The sequence below is a fragment of the Hyperolius riggenbachi genome, chromosome 2 (assembly GCF_040937935.1).
Source record: "Hyperolius riggenbachi isolate aHypRig1 chromosome 2, aHypRig1.pri, whole genome shotgun sequence".
NCBI classification, from domain to species: Eukaryota; Metazoa; Chordata; class Amphibia; order Anura; family Hyperoliidae; genus Hyperolius; species Hyperolius riggenbachi.
Window position 1 is genome coordinate 125,342,757 of NC_090647.1, and position 11,039 is coordinate 125,353,795.

The following is an 11,039-nucleotide window of genomic DNA, read 5'->3' on the forward strand; positions in this document are numbered from 1 at the left end:
ACAAGTATCTGTATCTGAAGGAGAGCGATGGGCGCGCTGGGGAGACATGAGAGGAAAAGGCAAGTGATTTATGTCTCCAGTCCCAGCCGCCCAGCTCTCTGCATACACAGGACACAGCCTGTCAGACTGCCTGTGTGCTGCTGATGGACGCTATGTTGTGTATAATGTATGAGTCCCCTGACCTCCCACACTGACCTGACAACCCTGTGCCCACATTACTGTGATGATTGGTGGGCAGGGCCAGGGGATACTCTTATTAATAACTGATTCCTATATGCAGCTCAGGGAACAGGAACAATCCTCACAGAGGTCAGGTATACCCTGTGTAATGGCTCACCCCACTTCCTTTCACTATTCAGTCTCACTGACTGACCTGCCCTCTGCTCTTTTATCTGCTCTGCTCACTTCAGCCTGCATTTTCTTTTATTAACTCTTTCACTGCCTGTCCTAGCTTCTTAAGCTTTGTGTATCCTAAGTTAATCATTTGTAGCTGCTGCTGGTCTCCTATTAAGAATGTCTTAAAGTGTACCAGAGATGATTGATAGTGTTGCATACATACCTGGGGCTTCCTCCAGCCCCATGCGCACAGATCGCTCTCACGCTGCCGTCCTCCGCTGCCTGCTGCTGCGGTATTGGGTCCAGTTAGTTCTGCCAGTCTACACAAGAGAAGTGTGCCCTCTACGTATCTCTCCAGTGGTCGCTGGAGAGATACGTAAAGAGCGCAGTTCCTCTTGCGCAGACTGGCTGAACTAACGTGACCCAATACCGGAGCTGCAGGCAGCGGAGGACTGCGGCGTGGGAGCGATCTGTGTGCGTGGGGCTGGAGGAAGACCTGGGTATGTATAAAACAGTATCAGTCATCTCTGGTTTCCTTTAAGGGTGCCATACATCAGCAACTTGGCAGTGTATTTTTGGTGAAATGCTGTCAGATCACATATATTTTTGGGGGATACACTACAGCAGAGCTCAAACTATCCCAGCCGACCTTAAACACCACTGCTAAAGTCATGTATATTTGGCCCCACCCATGACCACGCCCACGGTCTGCTGCATGACCACGCCCATTTTTCGGCGCGCCGCGCTGTGCGCGGCGCAGGGTTTTTTTTATGCCCCCTGCAAATTTCTGTCTGCCCCCTTATATGTGCCTGTCTAGAACCGGCCCTGGGTACTGAACACTTTTGTGACTTAGGCAACTTCTCTTCTCAGTGACAATGCCTCCAGCTGCGCTGAAGGTCCTTTCTGACAGGACGCTTGAGGCAGGGCAAGACAGAAGTTGGATGGCAAATTGGGACAGCTCTGGCCACAGGTCAAGCCTGCGCACCCTGTAGTCTAAGGGTTCATCGCTGCTCACAGTGTCTACATCCACAGTTAAGGCCAGGTAGTTGGCTACCTGCCAGTCCAGGCGTTGGTGGAGGGTGGATCCGGAAGCACTAAGGCGAGGTGTTGGACTAAAGAATGTCCGCATGTCCGACATCACCATGAGATCGCAGGAGCGTCCTGTCCTTGCCTGCATGGACATGGGAGGAGGATTACTGGCAGTGGTACCTTTATTGTATTGTTGCTGTGACATCACCCTTAAACGCATTGTAAAGCATAGTTGCCAGCTTGTTCTGCATGTGCTGCATCCTTTCTGCCTTCTGGTGAGTTGGTAACATGTCCGCCACTTTGTGCCTATACCGAGGGTCTTCCCCACACGACTTTTCCTCCTCCTCCTCCCTCTGTGCTGCCGCAGGTGTTGAGGAAACATCTTGTTCTGATGTAAATTGCTCCCACAACTGTTCCTCCTGTAACTGTTCCTGTTCACGCTCCTCCAAAGCTTGATCCACCACTCTACGCACGGCACGCTCCAGGAAGTAAGCGTACAGGATCAAGTCGCTGATGGTCCCTTCACTGCGACTCACCAGGTTGGTAACCTCCTCAAACGGCGGCATGAGCCTGCATGCATTTCACATCAGTGTCCAGTTTTTGGGCCAGAACATCCCCATCTCCCCAGATTGTGTCCTTTTACTGTAATTGTACAGGTACTGGGTGATGGCTTTCTCCTGTTCTAGCAGGCGAGAGAACATGACCAGGGTCGAATTCCAGGGAGTTGGGCCATCACATATCAAGCATCTCACCGGCAAGTTGTTTCTCCACTGAATGTCTGCAAAGCGTGCCATGGCCGTGTAAGACCGCCTTAAATGCCCACACAACTTCCTGGCCTGCTTCAGGATGTCCTCTAAGCCTGGGTACTTTGACACAAATCTCTGAATGACTAGATTCAGCACATGTGCCATGCAGGATATATGTGTCAGCTTTCCCAAATTCAAAGTGGAAAGGAGATTGCTGCCGCTGTCACACACCACGTTGCCGATCTCCAGCTGGTGCGGGGTCAGTCACTGATCCACCTGTTTGTTAAGAGCAGCCAGAAGAGCTGGTCCAGCGTGGCTCTCCGCTTTGAGGCAAGACATGTCTAAGATGGCGTGACACCGTCGTACCTGGCATGCAGCATAGGCCCTGGGGAGATGGGGCTGTGTAGGTGAAGAGGAGATCGCAGCACCAGTAGAGTTGAACTGCCACTCAGCCAAGGAGGAGGAAGATTGCGAAGAGGATGTAGCAGGAGGAGTAGGAGGAAAAGGAGAGGAGGTGGCAGGAGGCCTGCCTGCAAGCCGTGGAGGTGTCACAAGTTCGTCCGCTGCACAGCCACGTACTCCCTGCTTGCCATCAGTCATCAGGTTGACCCAATGGGCTGTGTAAGTAATGTCCCTGCCCTGACCATGCTTGGCAGACCAGGCATCCGTGGTCAGGTGGACCCTTGACTCAATGCTGTGTGCCAGAGATGACACCACTTGCCTCTCAACTTCATGGTACAGTTTGGGTATCGCCTTTTTAGAGAAATAATTGCGGCCTGATATCTTCCACTGCTGTGTCCAAATGGCCACAAATTTACGGAAGGCCTCAGAGTCCACCAGCTGGTATGGTAACAGCTGGCAAGCTAACAGTTCCGCCAAGCCAGCTGTCAGACGCCAGGCAAGGGGGAGACTGGCAGAAATTGGCTTTTTCCGCTCAAAAATTTCCTTCACGGACACCTGGCTGCTGTGGGCAGAGGAGCAGGAACCACTCAAGGGCAGAGGCAGAATGGAGGAGGGTGGCTGTGAAGGTGCAAGGTAGAAAGCGGCTGAAGATGCTGCACCTGAAGGAGGAAGAGAAGAAGGAGGGTGGCTTTGTTTTTGTGTGCTGCTTTTGCTCAGGTGCTCTTCCCATTGCAGTTTGTGCCTTTTCTGCAGGTGCCTTCGTAAGGCAGTTGTCCCTACGTGGGTGCTGGCCTTTCCACTGTTCAATTTTTGGAGAACAGATGGCATTGCTCTGATCTACGGACGACACACTAAAAAATTTCCAAACCGCTGAGCCCCCCTGGGGTGTTGACACTATGGTGGCATCAGCAGCTGACGTTCAAGGGCATGTTGGCTGGCGCCGGACACTGCCACCAGCTGTTTCTGTTGACAAGCTCCCCCTGCTTCTTTCAGCAACTTGTCTCCTCCTAATCCTCTCTGGCTCCCCCTCTGAACTGTCCCCTTGGTCATCTTGTCTCTTAGGATCCCACGTGATATCTGTTTTATCGTCATCATCATAATCATCCTGTCCAGCTTCGCTTGCCTCAGACACCCCCAAAGCTTCACCAACAGCAGGTACTTCATCATCCTCACACGTTACGTCCATAGTGTCACCGCCTAACTCAGACATATCAGGTGGTGTAAATTGCTTAGCGCCTTCATCTGGTTGTAACAATAATGGCTGTGAATCAGTTTATTCCCCACCAATTAACTCTTGCAAAGGATCAAATGCCGTGGCTGTGGTGCTTGTAGTAGCGCTGGTGGCTGCGGAAGATGAGGTGTTCTGTGTTAAATAGTCAACCACGTCCTGACAATCTTGGGAGCTGATGGGATGAGCCTTCTTCTGAGCACTGTACTTTGGGCCAGGGCCTCACGAAACCACATCAACACGACCTCGCACAGACCTGCCGGGTGGCCTTCCTCTGGGTCTGCCTCTACCTCTGCCTTTACCTGTTTTGTCCATTTTGTCCATATCGGGGGAAATGAAGTGAAAGGTATGCACTGACTTCACTAATACAATGTGCAGTCACACAGGTGCAGTTAACAGGTATGCACAGAGTGGTATATCACACTGCGTGTGCTCACGTAGGTGGGTGGGTGCACAGTGAACAACAGGTAGGTATATGCAGTGGGTATTACAATGTGCACCTGTCACACACAGACAGGTACCGGACAGGCACAGTGACACTGCGTGCGTTCACATAGGTGGGTGGGTGCACAGTGAACAACAGGTAGGTATATGCAGTGGGTATTACAATGTGCACCTGTCACACACACACAGGTACCGGACAGGCACAGTGACACTGCGTGCGCTCACGTAAGTGGGTGGGTGCACAGTGAACAACAGGTAGGTATATGCAGTGGGTATTACAATGTGCACCTGTCACACACAGACAGGTACCGGACAGGCACAGTGACACTGCGTGCGCTCACGTAGGTGGGTGGCTGCACAGTGAAAGACAGGTAGGTAGGTATATTCAGTGATGGGTATTACAATGTGCACCTGTCACACACACAGGTAGTCACTGAATGGGCTGGGCCTGGCTGGCAGTGGCACACACAGTAGGAATTACCAAGGCTGTCTATGCAACACAAGTGTCAGTGCCACACACACACACACACACACACACACACACACACACACACACACACACACACACACACACACACACACACACACAAATAGATCACAAGAACAAGATTAGCTCTCAAAAGAGCTATTGTGGGGTGCTTTTTTAGCAATAAGAATCAGCAAGGAGCAAGCTAAGAAGCCTACAAGAGCCTAACTAAGCTTTCCCTATGAGAGTCTGCAGCAGCCTTCCTTTCTCCAGTTACTGCAGGCACACGAGTGAGTGAAAAGCTGGACGCTGCCTGCCTTTTATAAGGAGGAGGGGTGGCTCCAGGAGGGAGTGTAGCCTGATTGGCTAAAATGTGCCTGCTGACTGTGATGTAGAGGGTCAAAGTTGACCCTAATGGTGCACTATGGGGGCGAATCGAACTTCCGGTAAAGTTTGCAGTTCTCCGCGATCGCGAACGCCGGAAGTTTGCCTGGAACCGTTCATCGGCGAACTGTTTGGGTCGTCTCTACTCTCCACCTCTCAGTGCATCTTAAACTACATAGGCCTCAATTCACTAAGGGCAATTCGGTGAAATTATTTAGGTCAGTAAAGTACTGTATTCGGTATTTTACACTTTTTTCCAAATTCACTAAGATTTCACGTTGAAGTTCAGTAATTTATCAAACAAACATGCTTCAATCCACTAAGCTCTGCTCAGTAAGGGTTTGTTCACACTATCAGCTGATTTTTTTAAGTGCTGGCGATTTTGCAAATCGCTCTAAAGGAGCTTGTGTAATGATTTCCTATGACTGTGTTAACATTTGAGCGTGTTAACATTTAACTGTGTTAACATTTGACTGTGTAAACATTTGTACCATTTTCTGAGCGTTTTGGCTCAATGGCAGGTATAGGGAAATCTGAAAGCATTTGAAAAGAAAAAAATAAATACATAAAATAGGGAAATTTATTTAAACAAATAATTGCAAACAAATAAAAAAAAAGTAAATAAACATTGTAGGGGCGATCATCAGAGCCCTCCAACAGAAAGCTCTGTTGGTGGGCAGAAAAAGGGGGGGGGGGTTCACTTGTGTGAGCAGTTGTATGGCTCTGCATCTAGCTTTTAAAGCTGCAGAGCCCTAAATTGTAAAAAAATAGCCTGGTCACTAGAGATGGCCCAAACAGTTCGCCCGGTAGCAGTATTCTGCGAACATTGGCTGTTCGCATTTGCGGCGAACATTTGGCGTGTTCGATTTGCCCCCTATACATCATCATTGAGCTAAACTTTGACCCTTTACCTCACAGTCAGCAGACACATGGGAGCCAATCAGCTAACACCCCTTCCTGGAACCCCGCCCTAATCAAAAAGCAGTTGCGGTGGCCATATTGGATTAATTTTCCGCTGGCTGCTGTGCTAATTTTGTTTCATCAGTCCACAGAACACTACCACAAAAGTTTTGTAGTAGTGTTCTGTGGACTGATGAAACAAAATTAGAACTGTTTGGGCCCATGGATCAACGCTATGTTTGGAGGAGGACGAACAAGGCCTATGAAGAAAAGAACACCTTGCCTACTGTGAAGCATGGCGGGGGGTCAATCATGCTTTGGAGCTGTTTTGCTTCTGCAGGTACAGGGAAGCTTCAGCGTGTGCACGGTACCATGAATTCTCTTCAGTACCAGGAGATATTGGATGAAAATGTGATGCAGTCCATCACAAACCTGAGGCTTGGGAAACGTTGGACCTTTCAACAGGACAATGATCCCAAGCATACCTCCAAGTCCACTAGAGCATGGTTGCAGATTAAAGGCTGGAACATTTTGGAGTGGCCATCGCAGTCACCAGACTTAAATCCAATTGAGAACCTCTGGTGGGACTTAAGGAAAGCAGTTGCAGCGTGCAAGCCTAAGAATGTGACTGAACTGGAGGCTTTTGCCCATGAAGAATGGGCTAATATACCTGTAGATCGCTGCAAGACACTTGTGTCAAGCTATGTTTCACGTTTAAAAGCTACTATAACTGGAAAAGGATGTTGTACTAAGTACTAAGAATGAATGTCACTTGCGGGTTGAATAAAACTGATGATGTGAGCACAGAAAAGACAATTGTGGTTATTTCATTATAAATGTTATGTTATATTTGGCTGACTTACAAGTGCCTCTTTGATTTAATTGTAAACAAGATGACTGAAATGTTCAAAATCAATGTCAAACTGGCCAAAACACTCAATTTTAGTGGGAGTTGAATAATTTTGAACACAACTGTAGAAGCATGTCAGGCCTATGATGATAAGAGTATATAGAGTGGAGTATAGAACTGTATTAGCTAGGCCTATTTTTATCATTGAGCCTCAAGCAACCAGAAAACACACTTATCTGGCATCAGCCAATCCTTGTCTGTGCTCGATAACCAAGAATCTACTGTACATATATTTTTTTTGCAAGAAAGAAATTGGCTATAGGGAATTGTTTTTTTCACATGCAGTAAATGAAAGCTAAAGGAAAGTGAAGGTGAATTGGTAGCTGTAAGCTGTTGAGGAATATCATATTCCCTTCTGTTTTTAAGTCAAGGTTCAAAAGGGAGATCATATGGCCTCTAAAAATCCCTGTAAACTGATACTTATCTGATTATTATTGATATATGTAAATCTTTCCATTTTGGAGGACCATAGCAGGAGGACTTCATCTTTGTACATGGACCACATACTGATAAGAGATTAAAGGGTCACGCAAGCCAAATTAAAAAAATGAGTCTTACTCACCTGGGGCTTCTACTAGCCCTCTGAAGCTGTCCGGTGCCCACGTAGACTCCATCAGATGCTCCTGGCCCCAGTGGCAGCCACTTCCGGTTTTGGCGACAGGAGCCAACAGGCCGGGAACGCGAGTGATTCTTCGCGTTCCTGGCTGTAATAGCTCCCTCTATGCTGTTATAGCATATAGCATATATCATATAACAGCATAGAGGGCGCTATTATGGCCAGAAACGCAAAGAATCACCCGCATTCCCGGCCTGTCGGCTCCTGTCGCCGAAACCGGAAGTGGCTGCCGGCGGGGCCAGGAGCATCTGATCCTGTCACCGAAACCGGAAGTGGCTGCCGGCGGGGCCAGGAGCATCGGGGCGAGTCTACATGGGCACTGGACAGCTTCAGGGGGCTGGTAGAAGCCCCAGGTGAGTAAAACTCATTTTTTTAATTTGGCTTAAGTGTCCCTTTAAGGCTAGGTTCACAGTGGACATTGCATCTTCTGTAACAGCAGGAAAGCAATACAACGGAATAGAACAGTCCAGCACCACAGCCAGCCTCATACTGCTGCAAGTACCAATTCCTGGCTTGATGACATCATCAAGCTAGGACCTGGTACTTACAGCAGTTTGAGGCTAGCTGCAGGGTGGGATGGAGGAGAGTGGGGATCGTCAGTGGAACCAGGACAGGTGAGATCATACTTACTGACCATGCTTCCTGCTGCTGATCTGCAGATAGGGGGCGAAGGAAACTAGACTACATGGGAAGCAGAATTTATTGTGTGTTTTTTATCTACAGTAGCACTGTTTATTTGAAAGCTATAATGGATGGAAACTGAGAAATAAAGACTCTTCTCCCTAAAAATACCCTTTCAGCACGTAACAATTGAAAAAGTACTAAACTATAGGTAAAGAAATATCAAATCTATTTTTAGTAATTCCTTGCTTAATGGAAGCTTTAAATGTATTTCACCATATTGTACTTGCAAGGTCTGTAATTATCTTTTTGGAGAAAACTCAGGAGAAAAATTAATAAGATGTCGGCTAATGAGCCAACCCCTCCCCTCCCCCCCCCCCCCCCCCGGTCTTTTTGAGTCTAGTCTAGTCTAAACTGCATTGAAGATGTATTTTATTTATTTACATCAAGAATGGTAGTTATTAAGGATTAAATAGGGTCATAGCTAAAACAACAAAACTGCTCTAGTCCATAAGTGAGAAACAAGGTCTAGATATTAAGTGGTGAAAGTAAAATGAATATGGTTTTGGTATCATTGCTTGTTATATTTTTATGTTTTTCTGAAGAAGTTACTTAGAAAATAAATATGGCCGTGCTTCCTGCTTTATCATGACAACAGGAGATAGCGAGTTAATTGTGTCCTTTACTTTGTGATGGGCTAGGAGAACTACTAACTGACATCAATCATCTGGATTCAGCATACACTACTAGAGACCATGTGAAGTGCAGTCCATCTAAAGGCAGTTGGAGAAGGAGGCAGCCTCAGTCCTTCCTTTTAGTATTGCTACTATCATGGTATTGGGTAGATCGATGATGTAATCAGACTATAACAAACTATTTAGAATTCTGTACAGATTTTATTCTATTTTTGTGTGTGAAAGATTTAAAATCAGCTTAATCAAGGGTGTGCATGAGTGATTTTCTAGGAGTCCGTACTCCAGAGTCCCTCCTTAAAGCGGAATGTAACCCCGCATTTCAACTTTGCTCTAAAACATTCTTTACAGTATATTATATGCAACCAGCATTTTTTTTTTTTTACTAGACCAGCATTGGAAGGGTTACACAGAGCTTTAAAGTTCCTGGAGAGAACTGCAGACCCATCCGAAGCTTACATAGATACATTTTGTTTACATAAATGTATCTAAGTGTGGAATGTTACTCACTCTCTCTGACTGAGAAGGAGCTGGAGGACAGCCAAAGAGTGTGTAACATTTCTCACTTGTTACATTCTATTTAGTTAAATGTATCTATCTGAACTTCTGCATATCTCTCCATGGAACTTTAAACCTCTGTGTTTAACCCTTCCAATGCTGGTCTAGTAAAAAAAAAATGCTGGTTGCATATAATATGCTGTAAATAATGTTTTAGAGCAAAGATGAAATGCAGGGTTATATTCTGCTTTAAGCTTTGATAGTTTACAGAGAAGGATAGCACCTCATCCATCTTCCAACAGGAACTTCCTTTCTATTCCATTGACTATTACTGGCAAGGGGATAAGAGTAAGGAGGTGCAGAGACCAAGAATCTGGCCATGAGGAAAAAATTGTGCATGTACCCTCCAACACCTTTCTTGGTCTATGCATTAAGTCTGATGTAATGTCCTGGCCAGTGCTTATAGTGTCTCCCTGACCTGTAGTCCTGTTACTGAGCTCCCTGCTGTCACATAACTTTTGGTCTGAGCTATTCTATTCTGCCTTCCTCAATGTCATTTTCACAGTCAGCAGTGTATGAGGAGTGACCCATCCAATCCACCCAAGGAGTAGCCATGGTGATGATCCTTAGTAGAAGTAATTTGGACATGGTGGCAGTAGAATGAGGTTCCCCAAAATGCATTAAAGGATACACAAGGTGACTTGTGACATGATGAGATAGACATGTGAATGTACAGTTCCAAGCACAAATAACTATGCTGTGTTCCTTTTTTTTTCTTTCTCTTTCTGAAAGAGTCAAAAATAGCATAACATGCACTGACAACAAGGAACTCAAGCCATGAAACACTTTGCTGGAAGAAAATGACTACTGAGAGCAGAAAAGAGATAAGAGGGGTCAATAGTTCATAGATTTTAGCTCTGGCATACTTCAATGCATGTGTCATTGAGCAGAGGCAATACAACAGTAAAAACTTGAAAAGTAGAATTAAAAATACAATTAAAATGTGGGTTATCTAAAAAAGTAATTCTTAGGAGAAGGAGTATAGATACAATTGTTTATCTTATCAGTTTTTTTTTCACCTCGTTTCCTTTAAGATGTGCAGATGGCGTCAAGTCCTCCTGACGATATCTGTTTTTTTGAGTAGGTCTTTGCAGCAGTTGCTTAGCAACAGATGCAGTGCTATTTGGGGTCAGATGGAGGAAAGAATAAAGATAAAAATAGAGATCTATGTGTGTTTGACTTTTCTGTAAATGGCAATGCTTAGTCAGTCTTTGTAAACTGCAGTGGTTACTCATTCCTTGCAAGTAGTAGTGACTGGTTACTCGCTCTCTGTAAATGGAAATAGCTAATCAATCTTTGTAAATGGCAGTGTGAGGTCTGCGTCACCATCATGCTAGCATTAAATGTGGAGTGTCAATATATCTGCAGGTAACGCTTCACATCACAAATGTTATAACAAATGAAGGCACATTTTAAAGGACAACTGTAGCAAGAGGTATGTGGAGGCTGCCATATTTATTTCCTATTTAGCAATACCAGTTGCTTGGCTGTCCTGCTGATCCTCTGCATGCTTGTTTCTGGTGTTATTCAGACACTACTACAGCCACATAGATTAGCAGGTCTGCCAGGCAACTGGTATTGTTTAAAGGGAAATAGATATGGCAGCCTCCACATACCTCTTGCTACAGTTGTCCTTTAAGGATGGATCATGTGACAAGACAAGGGGTTGAGGAAAACACAGACAGCTCCAAACCATGGGAAGCCAAA

The 11,039-nt window shown here is 45.9% G+C and overlaps 1 protein-coding gene across 1 annotated transcript in view; it reads left to right on the forward strand.

Annotated features, from left to right (window-relative positions):
- LOC137545764 (sodium channel protein type 8 subunit alpha-like) overlaps nucleotides 1-11,039 on the forward strand; it is a 456,138-nt gene continuing 445,099 nt past the window's right edge. The window contains exon 1 of the mRNA XM_068267362.1: nucleotides 1-59. The gene's annotated coding sequence lies outside the window, so the exon portion shown is untranslated. The remainder of the gene's footprint in view (nucleotides 60-11,039) is intronic.